A 13017-nucleotide genomic window follows, 5' to 3' on the forward strand; every position below is an offset into this window, starting at 1 on the left:
CCCCTGTCTCTAACGGAAGTCCATCTGATGGCATCAGGTAAGCCTGACACCATGAGCAAGGAGATCGCTGGGGATCAGCCAACAATAAAAAACTAACTACTACTAACACTTCCCTGCTAGGTTGGAGACTCGCCTATTCCGCCAGAGAGATCCCAGGAGGGTGGGACTGAGGAACCCCTTCTCTGATACGGTTTGGCTGTGTCCCCACCCAAATCTCATCTTGAGTTGTATCTCCCATAATTCCCTCGTGTTGTGGGAGGGACCCAGTGGAAGATAACTGAATCATGGGGGTGGTTTCCCTACACTGTTCTCGTGGTAGTAAATACGTCTCACGGGAGCTGATGGTTTTATAAGGGGAAACCCCTTTTGCTTGGCTCTCATTCTGTCTTTGCTGCCGCCATGCAAGATGTTCCTTTTGCCTTCTGCCATGATTGTGAAGCCTCCCCAGCCATGTGGAACTGTGAGTCCATTAAACCTCTTTTTCTTTACAAATTACCTAGTCTCGGGTATGTCTTTATCAGCAGCATGAGAACAGACTAATACATGCCCCCTTAGGCAGCGATATCACAAGATACTAGGATCAATGAAAACAGCACTACAAAGGTTCTGAATACTAAGTTGTAGGCCATGAAAGTAGGACAGAATCTGCATGATAATTAAACACGGTGACTTCTCATTAAAATAAAGGATTTTATAAGACCCAGAGTCTCTTAACATAACAGATAAAATGCTAAGGATATAATTTTAAAAATCACCTGTGGGAAAGAACACAGACAATCTGAATTTGAAAAATCAAACAATGGACATCAACACAGAGATGATTTTTAAGGTGAAATTATCTGACAAGTACTTTAAAGCAGACTTCAGAGGTCTTAAAAAATCAATGACAAATTATCTTAAGTGAAACGAATAGAAAATCTCAGCCAAAAAATAAAAGTTACAAAAAAGAGCTAAACAAACATTATTGAACTGAAAAATACAATAGATACTTCAGAAACTTCCAAAGGATAGAATCAGTGAATTTGAGGACAAATTGATAAGCTCTTCCAATCTGAATAACAGAGAGGAAAAAGACTTTAAAAAAAAAAAAGAAAAAGAAAGGAAAAGGAAAGAAAAAGAAAAGAAATAACAGAGCTTCACAGAATTGTGATAAATAACAAAAGATCAAACATTCATGTCAAAAGGAATTCCAAAAAGAGACAGGAAAGAATGCGAGACTGACAAAATATTCAAAGTTATAATGGCTGAAAACTTGCAAATTTGATTAAAAACACAAACTACAGATTTAAGAAATTGAACAGACCCCAAACAGAATAAACCCAAAGAAAATGACATCAAGACATACTGTCTTTGTTTTCTATTGCTATCATAACAAATTGCCACAAACTTAAAACAACGCAAATTTCTTACCTCTGGTTCTGTAAGTCAGAAGTCCAATACAGAGCTCACCGCATTCCTGTCTGGAGGCTCTGGGGGAGAATCTGTTTTCTTAATTTTTCCAGAGTCTAGAGGCAGCCCCTACTTCTCGGTTCATGGGTCCCTCCTCCATCTTCAAAGCCAGCCATGTTACATTTCTCTGGCCTCTCTTCAGTCGTCATGTCTCTCTCTGACCACAACGGTTAAAAAATTAGGTGGATGTGGCCATCCAGGTAAACCAGGAAAATCTTTCCATCTCAGAATGTTTAACCGAATCCCATCTACAAAGTCCTTTTGCAATGCAAGCTAATATATTCACAGGTACTTGGGATTAGGGTGTGGACATCTTTGGGGGACATGATTCTGCCTATCACACACATCATAATTAAGCTTCTGGAAACTAAAGGCAATAATAATAATAATAATCTTGGCCAGGCGCTGTGGCTTACACCTGTAATCCCAGCACTTTGGGAGGCCAAGGCAGGCAGATCACTTGAGGTCAGGAGTTCGAGACCAGTCTGGCCAACATGGTAAAACCCCGTCTCTACTAAAAATACAAAAAAAAAAAAAAAAATTAGCTGGGTGTTGTGGCGCATGCCTGTGATCCCAGTTACTCAGGAGGCTGAGGCAGGAAAATCGCTTGAACCTGGGAGGCAGAAGTTGCTGTGAGCAGAGATGGCACTGCTGCACTCCAGCCTGGGTGACAGAGCAAGACTCTGTCTCGGAAAAAAAAAAAATATGGCTGGGCGTGGTGGCTCATGCCTGTAATCCCAGCACTTTGGGAGGCTGAGGTGGGCAGATCGTGAGGTCAAGAGATCGAGACCATCCTGGCCGACATGGTGAAACCCCTTCTCTACAAAAAAAAGGCAAAATTAGCTGGGTGTGGTGGCACACACCTGCAGTCCCAGCTACTCAGGAGGCTGAGGCAGGAGACTCACTTAAACCCAGGAGGTGGAGGTTGCAGTGAGCCGAGATCACGCCACTGCACTCCAGCCTGGTGACAGAGCGAGACTCCATCTCAAAAAAAAAAAAAAATTAAAATTAAAATTAAAATATTAAAAATAACTAAAAAATAAAAACAATCTTGAACGAAGTCTATTGTAATATAGGAAAAATCGGTGTTTTTCTTACTCTCTATTCTCAGTCTTTTTCCTACTCTCCACTTTGATACAGTCACTTGTAAAAGTTCCCAGAACCAAAATGGTATCACTTGTGTTAAAAAAAAACAAAAAAACAAAAATAAACAAAAATAAAAACAAAACCTAACAAATAGATCCTGGAAAGGCCATAATGGGGGAGTTCTCATGCATAAATAGCTGATAAAAACTATCACAAAAAATTCTGCAAAAACTGCAACCTTGCACAAAGGCTATGACTACACAAAAAATATACAGGACATTGCGAGGACATCTGCCCAGCAACTGCCTGTCCAACCCCAGACTGGCGCCATTCTCGTTATTGATCCTTGTAGCCAAGGATAATTAAGTCAAAAAATATATAATCCTACCGATTTTTCCTTTAAATACCTTGTTTTCTTCTGCCTCCCAAAATACACACACAGTTTACTATGGCATGCATATTCCCATTACAATGCTGTATTCCCAAATAAATGTCATTTTCTTTTAAAGGGCCTCTCTGTTTATTTAGTTCTGTCAACACTTTTGACACTAGATATGGGGTAGGGGGATTCCAACACAACTTTCTGGAAGATTCTTCAGAGGCTAGAAGCTGCATATCCTCTAATTTAACTCGATTCTGACACTACATATCTGGAGGCAGCATGAGGTCCCATGTCAAGCATCAGTTCCACAAATTTGCCCCACTTCAGATGCCACTGAAGCCACTGACTGGCTACAAATCCAGGTTCCCTTAATGTCTCCTTGAGTTTGATTAATTGCTAGAGTGGCTCTCAGAACTCAGGCAAACACTTGACTTATATTTACCAGTTTATTAACAAAGGCTATAGTAGAGGAAACAGATGAGTCGCTGGATGGAAAGATGTGTAGGTAAGGCACGTGGGAAGAGGTGTGGAGCCTCCATGCCCTCTCTGGGTGTGCCACTCTCTAGGAACCTCCACATGTTCAGGTATCTGGAAGCTCATCTGAAGTACTTGGGTTTTTATGCAGGCCTCATTACATAGGCACGTTTGATTATATCATTGGCCATTGGTGATTAATTCAACCTTCAGCCCCTCTCCTTTTTCCAGGGGTCAGGATGATGGGGATAAAAGTTCTTACCCCCTAATCACATAGTTAGTTCCCCGTGGCAACAGGCCCCCATGCTGAGGTTATTCAGGAGCCCACTAAGAGTCACCTCATCTGAACTGAGGGTGCTTCAGTCACCCAGGAAATTCCCAGGGACTTAGGAGCTCTGTGTCAGGAATCTTAGTCAAAGGCCAAAATTAGAACAGAAGATTCTCCTAGTATCCCCATTGCTCAGGAAATCACAGGGGTTTCAGGAGCTCTGTGCCAGGGACTGAGAGAAGATACTAATATAAGTATTTCTCACTATTTCACATAGCCAGAAATAAATGCAGGCAAATAGAGTTTTTTTTTCAAAAATGCAGGCAAATATCTCATAAATAAGCAAAAAAGGATAGTATTTGTTATTGGCGGAGCTGCCTTACAGAAAACAATAAAGAAAATTTTCAGGCTGAAAGCAAGTTATCCCAGACAGTAATTTCAACCCCCATGATAAAGCACAGACCACCAGGAAGATAATCATGTAATTATAACATATAGTACAAATGCATATTTCTTTTTATTCTCTTAACTGTTTTACAAAGTAATTGTATAAAATTATACGTGTGTGTGTATATATGATAGAAATTATATACATAAGACAGAAATTATATACATATGTGTGTGTATACAGATATGTTATGGGGGGTCTATAATGTATAGAAATATATGCCAATAACAGCATAAGTGGATGAGAGAAAAAAGCATATTTGGCTGAGAAAATGACTCCAGCTAGCAACTCAAATCCAGCGAAATAAAGAGAGCCAGACATAATAAATAAGACTGAAATAACAAAAGCTACACATATATACTTACTTTTCTTTCTTTCCTTAGCTTCTGTATTAGTTTCCTGGGGTTGCCACAACAAATTATCACAAAACTGAACGGCTTCAAACAATGAAAGTTTATTCTCTCACAGCTCTGGAGGCTAGAAGTCTGATATCAAGATGCTAGCAAGGTTGAGTCCTCCTGCAGGTTTCTGGGGGAGAATCTGTTCCATGCTTCTCCCTTAGCTTCTGGCTGGTGTTCAGCAATCTTTGACATTCCTTACCTGGTAGATGCATCACTCTAGTCTGCCTTCCTTGTGCCTTTCTTCTCCTTGTGTGTCTCTGCGTCTTCACACGGCATCCTCCTTTTTATGTCTTTCTCACTCCTCTTCTTGTAAGGACACCACTCATATTGGGCTAAGGGCCTACCCTACTCCAAAATTATCTCATCCTAACTAATTATGTTTACAATAAGCCCCTTTCCAAATAAGGTCATATTCTGAGGTTCTGGGGCTTAGTACATATCTTTTGGGGGAACATAATTCAACCTATAACAGCTCCCTTAAAATACATACAATTATAAAAAGAATAATTATTAAAATGTAGTGTTACATGTGTGACATTAGTATATGTATAAAAATGATGCCCCAGAAAGTGAGGAAGTGAATAGAGCTATAGTAGTGACATTTTTATATCTCATTGGAATGAAGCTAACTTCATACTAATATGTTCATACTAATTTGTTCATACTAATATGAACAAAGTTGTCAAAGCTTTAACTAGAATCACCAAGAAAAAAAGAGGAAGACAAAAACTACTAGACTCAGAAATAAAAGAAAGACATCACAGAAATAGAAAAGATTATAAAAAATATAATTGTGTGTCAATAAATTGGATACTTTAGATGAAATGGACAAATTCATTGTAAACTAACTCATAAACTACAAAAACTTATAACAAATAGACAATCTGAACAGACCTATGAAAAAGAGATTGAACTAGTAACAAAGAACTCTCTACAAAGATAACCACAGGACCAGATGGATTCACTAGTGAATTTAAGCAAATATTTAAAGAAGAATTAATTCCAATGATTAATAAACTCTTCCAAAACATTTAGAAAAAGGGGAAAAACTTCCCCACTCATTCTATGAGGTAGGTGCTTCCCTGATACCAAAACCAAACAACGACATCATGAGAAATTGATAGACCACTATTTCTTATGAATATAGACATAAAAATCCTCAACAAAATATTGAAAAATCGAATCCAGAATTGAATAAAAAGGATTATAGATCATGACCAAGTGGGCATTTTCCCAGGAACACAATGTTTGTTTAACACTGGAACATCCATTACATTAATATGCCATATTAATAGAATAAAGGAGAAAACCATTGATTATCTCAATTGACGCAGAGAAATCATGCAATAAAATCTGACAGCCTCTTACGATAAAAAGCACTGAACAAACTAGAAATGGAAATTCCTCCATCTGATAAAGGACATCTACAAAAAGTTCATAATTAATATCATACTTTATGGTGAAAGACTGGACGCTGTCTCCCTAAAATCACGAACGAGGAAGGAATGCTGTCTCTTACCACTTCTATTTGATGTTGATTGCTACATGCTACAACATGGGTGAACACTTTGAACACTTAGTCACAAAAGCCAGACATAAAATACCACATATTACATGATCTCATTTATATCAAATGTCCACAATAAGCAAATCTATAGAGACAGAAAGTAAATTAGTCATTTCTTGGTGAGGGAAAAGGGGGAGAAGAAAGAGGATAATAGCGAAAGAGTATAGTGCTTCTTTTTGACTTGATAAAAATGGGTGCACATACCAATTATACTCAAAACCACTTAAACTGATGAATTTTATGATATATGAAATATATCTCAATAGAGATATTATAAAATTAGCAAACACTTTTCAAACAATTTGACATTTCCCTAATCCACAAAGGAAATCTCAACAAAAAATTAAAAATGTTGTCTACAGTCTGAATTCACTACCACAGTTTAGTGATACGGTAATCATTAAAAGGACTTAACAAGCAAACAAAATTTGAATTTCTAGCAACTATACATATTTATGTTAAAGGTATTTAAAAAAATACATCTAAAAAGAAAAAGTAGAAATTCTTTAGGACTAAATAGCAAAAAGACCTACAACTCAAACACTGTGCTGAGAGAAAAATTAGAGCCTAAAGAAAAATCTAAAAATTTTAAAATTTCTCTCAGGAAAAAAAAGCAAGAAAATAAACTTAAAGAAAGAGGACTAATCATAAAGGAATGAACAAAAGTTAATAATAGAAAATAAATCAGATTTGACTAATAAAAGTCAAAAGCGCCAGGCATGGTGGCTCACGCTTGTAATCCCAGCACTTTGGGAGGCCAAGGTGGGCGGATCACCTAAGGTCAGGAGTTCGAGACCAGCCTGGCCAACATGATGAAACCCTCTTGTCTCTACTGAAAATACAAAAATTAGCCAGGCGTGGTGGTGGGCACCTGTAGTCCCAACTTCTCAGGAGGCTGAGGCAAGAGAATTGCTTGAATCTGGGAGTTGGAGGTTGCAGTGACCCAGGATTGCACCATTGTACTCCATCCTGAATGATGGAGTGAGACTCCGTCTCAAAAAAATAAAAAATAAAAATAAGTCAAAAGACCAACATCATAAGACCAACATTTGAGAAGACCAACATTATAGACAAATATTTAAAAGTATAAGACAAAAACCAGAAAGAAGATAGTAATGAAAAACAGAAGGAATGAAAGGAAGCTTAACTACAGATACAAAAGAGTTTTTTAAAATTAGAAAGTAGTATTACTTTATTTCATTGAATTTGCAAACTTAGATGACATAGGCAACTCATAGGATTATAAAAATTCCAAAGTTGGTCCAAAGTAGAGTAGAAAGCTTATGCAAACCAACAACCATAGAAAAAAATGAAATAACATTTGAAGAGCTATTCTGTCTGCCAAAGGTTCAAGGCCCATATGGTGGTTTGGGGTGTATTTTCTAAAACCTCCAGGGAACAAATAACTCATAGATTATGCAAACTGTTCCAGGGCACAGGAAAAAAAGTGGGGGGCAGGCGGGTGATGCTAACCAGCTCATTAGGAGTCCAGTATAATCCTGTGCTCAAATGAGACAAAAGAAGGACAAGAGAATTTCATCTTTCTCACTTTCAAACACTGGTTCAAAACTATGGTTAGTGATACTTCTAGTAATTGTCCTATTCTGTCTCCTCTGTTTATGATGCTCCCTCCTGTAGGTTCCTTGCTTTGTGGGGCTTTTGCTGCCCCTATTTTTAGTGCTGTTTCCCTCCAAGTGTCTCATGCTCCTTGGTTGTGAGCTTTGAGGTTCCCTGCTCCCACGTCATTAACTGCTATCTCTTTGCAGTGCCCTGCCTCCAGTGTTTGAGGAGAAGAAGGAGACATGTCTCTGGGAGGAAAGTGTGCAGCAGCTCATCTCCTGAGTTCCAGGCTCCCCGTTCCTCTTCTTTTTTTCTTTGAGATGGAATCTCGCTCTGTTCCCCAGGCTGGAGTGCAGTGGTGCAATCTTGGCTCACTACAACCTCTGCCTCCCGGGTTCAAGTGAGTCTCCTGCCTCAGCCTCCTGAGTAGCTAGGATTACAAGTGCCTGCCACCACATCCAGCTAATTTTTGTATTTTTAGTAGAGGTGGAGTTTCACCATGTTGGTCAGCTGGTCTCAAACTCCTGACCTCAAATGATCCACCCACCTTGGCATCCCAAAGTGCTGGGATTACAGGTGTGAGCCACCATGCCTGGCCTCCCTGTTCCTCTTGAGTTGTGTGGAATCTCCAGCCCCAGCACACATCCACTTATTACTTTGAGCTGAGGGCAAACACCTCTGTTGTTACCTACTTGGCACAAGCTTGGCAAAGGGCCAGACCTAACTGGGTACTCTGAATGTAGTTCTCGACCCAGTCACTTTTCAGGTTCCCCAGGTTCCCTGCTGTTCCCCATGTCCAATGTCCCAGAACTTGCAACATTCCCAGAGTAGTGGCCACTCTGTGCTGCCACAGCCCTTTCTGGGTGTACTTTGAGGCTATGATTGTCTTCATTGATCGTATTCTGTCTGTTTTCTGTTTCTCAGGGATTACCTAAAATTTGCCTTCAATTGATGACCCTTTTTTCTTTTTCTGGTACTAACAGCATTGCTATTAATTTGCTTAACTAGAAAGATACTTGGTCACTTCCTCTCCAGCTTGGCCTTTGTTCGATGGGGACCCACACGGGTTCAACATGCTATCGAGAAGTGTTATTTCTGTTCGGGGCCCATCTACCCTGGCCACGGCACGATGTTTGCCTGCAACAATTCCAAGGTGTTCAGATTTTGTTAATCTAAATGTCATAGAAAGACATTCTTCTGCTATTGCTAGGGAATGTTCTTTCTGCTTCACTGTGCTGCTTTGCCCCCAAGTGTCTGATGTTTCTTGATTGAGCATCACTCATTATTGGGACTGAGATTCCCTGTTTGCTTGTTGGTAGCTGCTGCTCTTGTTTGTTGTCTCCTGTCCCCAGTGTTTTAGGGGAAGGAGGAGGACTTGTCGCCTGGGTAGGTGGGCAAGAAGAAAGTTGCAAAGAAATAAAGCAGAGGGAAGGAGAGGTAGGTGTGTGTGCTCAGCCAGCCTTCTTGATCCAATCTTTATATCTATACTAATTTCAAGGTGCTTTTAGTTACAAACTACATGTTGTTCTGCCACTGAAATAGTGAACTACCTTTCTTAGATTGGTAAAATAGGTAGTTATACCAATGTTACTTAAACAATAGTAATACAAGTAACATTATGACTGCTTATCCGGCAGCACAGCTGTCAACTGGTTTCACCTTTCCCTCTTAAAGCCTACCTCTTTCTGCTTCTCCCTCTCTTATGTGGCACATTCAGTGCTCCTGGCCTCCTCAGTGTAATCAGCTCTTTGCACATCCAACACATCAAGATTCTCAACTAAAGGAGAAGAGCATCCTGAAATGACTTCCTACAAGAGGTCCAACTTCTCCACAATTGTATTTGCTTAAATTTACATTTTTCTCATTTGCCAAGAGGATATACTAAATGATTAGTTGATTTTAGAATGTACATTCTTAAGGGCCAGAGAGTTCCTATAACTAGATAATTCGCTCTTTGTGGATCATATATTATTGAGCCCTACAAAGGGGTGTTGTTTGATGGTGATGATGACTGGGATGATGCTCTATGCAATGTATCCTTCTGAAGGAGAGCCTGGTAGTGTCCATTTATCAACCTCAAAGTGATGAGTAAAACCAAAATATTCTACTCTCATCATCACATTCTATACTTTATTATTTACTACAGCATCTAAGATCTTCTTGATCTTAAGCACATTTTTAGCCTGTATCACCTCCTAAACACAAATATTCGAGGAAATATAATTAGTTTTTGTAGCATAATATCCCAGGATGGTAGCTGGCATTATTGTGTCTACTGAAAAGTACTAAGGAACACAAAGGTGAAGTAATCAATCATATGCCAAGGCAGCGAGAGAACAGCAATGACGTGTTTTAGATGTAGAAACCCCTGTTCTACCTAATAGACTCGGTGCCAGCCCCTCAGCAAACACTGAGCATGCCTGTTCCTCATTTTCACAATCGAATTTACCTATCATTGCATCAAGAAGACATGCTGGACTGGGCGTGGTGGCTCACGCCTGTAATCCCAGCACTTTGGGAGGCCGAGGCAGGCGGCCCACGAGGTCAGGAGCTCGAGACCATCCTGGCTAACACGGTGAAACCCCGTCTCTACTAAAAATACAAAAAAATTAGTTGGGCGCAGTGGCGGGCACCTGTAGTCCCAGCCACTTGGGAGACTGAGGCAGGAGAAGGGTATGAACCCGGGAGGTGGAGCTTGCAGTGAGCCGAGATTGCGCCACTGCACTCCAGCCTGGGCAAAAGTGTGAGACTCTGTCTCAAAATAAATAAATAAATTAATTAATTAAATTAAATAAAAAAGAAGACATACTGATTCCCAAACGAGTAAGACTGGCTGAACATTAAAGCTGAATGATGGATGAGGAGTCCCTGTGGGATGGTGCTATGAACATGGGCCACCACAGTTAACATCATGACCACTGTCTTTACATACTGGCCCTTGGCAGACAAATTTTTACCATCAGGCCCAGATTTACATGATTCAAAGAGTATAAAAATAAACTATAAACAACATCCCACCTGCCTGGGACACATGCACATTGAACAGGAGATGGCACGAATTTCTGTATGAAGTGGCCATTAGTCATTCTACAAATACAGACCTTGTTGCCAGGAGTGGAAACAAGCCATCATTAGTGTTAGTGTAGTTATTGGCTGAGTGGGTAATGAGGCTATTGATTGGACAAAAGCTCTGTGGCCTTTTTTCCCTTATGGAAGTCCCTGAACCTGAGCATGTGTAGCATTACAATGGAAATTTCTCTCACCAAATCCTTTGCACATGTCCTGGTAAATCTTCTTCACAAAGTAGTTCTTATATGTATAACTCAGTTTCACAGATCTCCTAGATATCAGTTTGCATTCTCCAGAATTATGTGGCAAAAAAAAAAAAAAAAAAAGAAGCAAGCAGGCTAAAAAGAAATTAGACATAGGCCGGGCGCAGTGGCTCATGACTGTAATCTCAGCACTTTGGAAGGCCAAGGCGGGTGGGTCACAAGGTCAAGAGATGGAGACCATCCTGTCCAACATGGTAAAACCCTGTCTCTACTAAAAATACAAAAATTAGCTGGGCATGGTGGCGTGTGCCTATAGTTCCAGCTACCTGGGAGGCTGAGGCAGGAGAATCGCTTGAGCCCGGGAGGCAGAGGTTGCAGTGAGGCAAGATCGCACCACTGCACTCCAGCCTGGGAGACAGAGTGAGACTCCGTCTCAAAAAAAAAAAAAAAAAAAAAAAATCAAAGACGTAAAGCAAGCCTACCCATTTCTACTTCACATTCACAGCTCTTTCCACACTTGGTGCCCATTTCTCAGATTCCCTCACTATACACCTTCCTGCCCTTTATTCCTGGCATTAAATGACTATATCTGCCAAGGTGTTCCCAGGTAGGCAGGTTCACGTGCAGATTCCCACAAGTAATTGTCACCCAGGCTGCAGTGCAGTGGTGCAATCTTGGCTCATTGCAACCTCTGCCTCCTGGGCTCAAGCGATTCTCCTGCCTCAGTCTCCCAAGTAGCTGGGATTGCAGGTGCCTGCCACCACATCCAACTAACTTTTAGTATTTTTAGTAGAGACAGGGTTTCACCATGCTGGCCAAGCTGGTCTTGAACTACTGACCTCAAGTGATCCACCTCGGCATCCCACCTCGGCATCCCAAAGTGCTGGGATTACAGGTGTGAGCCACTACACCTGGCCCCTACAAGCATCTTTAAAGCCATCTGCCATTAATACCACAAAGACGGAATCAGCAGGATGCTGTGTCTGTGTGCAGGAGAAACACATCTCAGGTGATACAGGCTGAAGGTTGTCAGTGAAGTGTGTACACAATAACATGGGAAGCAAGAAAGCAGTCAATGTGTGGAGCAGAAGGCTTTTAAAGGAAGAAAAACCCCGCTGCATTACATAAAAGCAAAGTATACATTTTATCTCTCTTTGCCAAGAATGGAAGCTATAGCTGTAGGCTTACTGAAACCAACCTGAGTTATATGGGTATGTATATACATGTACACACACATAGTAAGCTTTTTCTGCATATCTTGATTTTACTGTTTGCTGGGTTCTTATCAAGCAAGAACATCTTTCTGGAGAATAATCTGCAACTTTGAGCAATCATTGAATAGAAAAATTGCTCACGAATGCTCCGTGCATTCAGTTAGATGGTTTTGTTGAAGCTGATGAGCACCATTCTGCCAGGCACGGAGAGGCCTCTTTTTCTAAAACTCCCTCCAAAGCCCTGAGGAGCCTCTACTCAGGCCAGGGTGGGCTAAACCCCCTGTGGCTGACAGTTGCTTTCTTCACTGCAGGCGAAGATGCCCCTTTGTAACTGGAACGGCTGCTCTGGGCCCACCACAGGTCACCATTCCTTTCAGAGGAAGACATACATAGTTAGAATGACTTGTCCCAACTATTGCTGGGGCAGGCTCCAGGATGGGTAAAATCATGGTGAAACCATACTAAGACCAAAGCAAGGCATTCCAGATTTCAAACACATCACCACCGCCGCCACTACCAACAACAACAAAACCACCACCACCACTACCAACAACAAAACCACCACCGCCACTACCAACAACAAAACCACCACTGCCACTACCAACAAAACCACCACCGCCACTACCAACAACAAAACCACCATTGCCACTACCAACAAAACCACCACTGCAACTACCAACAGCAACAAAACCACCACCGCCACTACCAACAACAACAAAACCACCACCACCACTACCAACAACAAAACCACCACCGCCACTACCAACAACAACAAAACCACCACCGCCACTACCAACAACAAAACCCTGCGGGTTTTAGCAGCCTTTTACCAGGAATTATCTTCTAGGGAGGGAAGCTTTGCACTGTTTTTAGAACTTATGATTTAATAAAACAAG

The sequence above is a fragment of the Macaca mulatta genome, chromosome 13, assembly GCF_049350105.2.
Source record: "Macaca mulatta isolate MMU2019108-1 chromosome 13, T2T-MMU8v2.0, whole genome shotgun sequence".
Taxonomy (NCBI): Eukaryota; Metazoa; Chordata; class Mammalia; order Primates; family Cercopithecidae; genus Macaca; species Macaca mulatta.